This window comes from Sapajus apella, unplaced genomic scaffold (genome assembly GCF_009761245.1).
Source record: "Sapajus apella isolate SASKATOON/1434 unplaced genomic scaffold, GSC_monkey_1.0 scaffold2, whole genome shotgun sequence".
Lineage (NCBI taxonomy): Eukaryota > Metazoa > Chordata > Mammalia > Primates > Cebidae > Sapajus > Sapajus apella.
In genome coordinates, this window is record NW_022436942.1 from 38,734,298 (window position 1) to 38,734,931 (window position 634).

Sequence of the window (634 nt, forward strand, 5' to 3'; positions counted from 1 at the left end):
AAAAAAAAAAAAAAAAAAAAAAAAAAAATTAGCTGGGCATGGTGACGAGTGCCTTCAATCCCAGCTACTCCGGAGGCTGAGGCAGGAGAATCACTTGAGCTTGGGAGGTGGAGGTTGCAAGAGCTGAGATCGTGCCACTGCACTCCAGCCTGGGCAACAAAGCAAGACTTTAAAAAAAAAAAAAAGTGAGGTGTCATCATCAGAAAAGGGAGAAAGGTCTGAGATAATACTTAACAGGACTGAAAAAGTTTAATGGGAGGAATTTGGAAAACATATTTAAGTGCCCATTTAAAACTTTTGACCTGTGCAAATTATGCTTTCTGGTGTTTTTTTTCTGAGACAGAGTCTCACTCTGTCGCCCAGGCTCTGGAGTGCAGTGGCATGATCACAGCTCACTGCAGCCCTGACCTCCTGTGCTTACGCCAGACTCCCATGTCAGCCTCCTGAATACCTGGGACCACAGGTGCACACCATCATACCCAGCTAATCTTTGTATTTTTTTTTGTGGAGACAGGGTTTTGCCATGTTGCCCGAGCTGGTTTCCAACTCCTGGGCTTGAGCGATCCTCCTGCTTCAGCCTCCCAAAGTGGCCTGAGCCACTGTGCCTGGCTAAATTTATTTTAATAATTGAGAA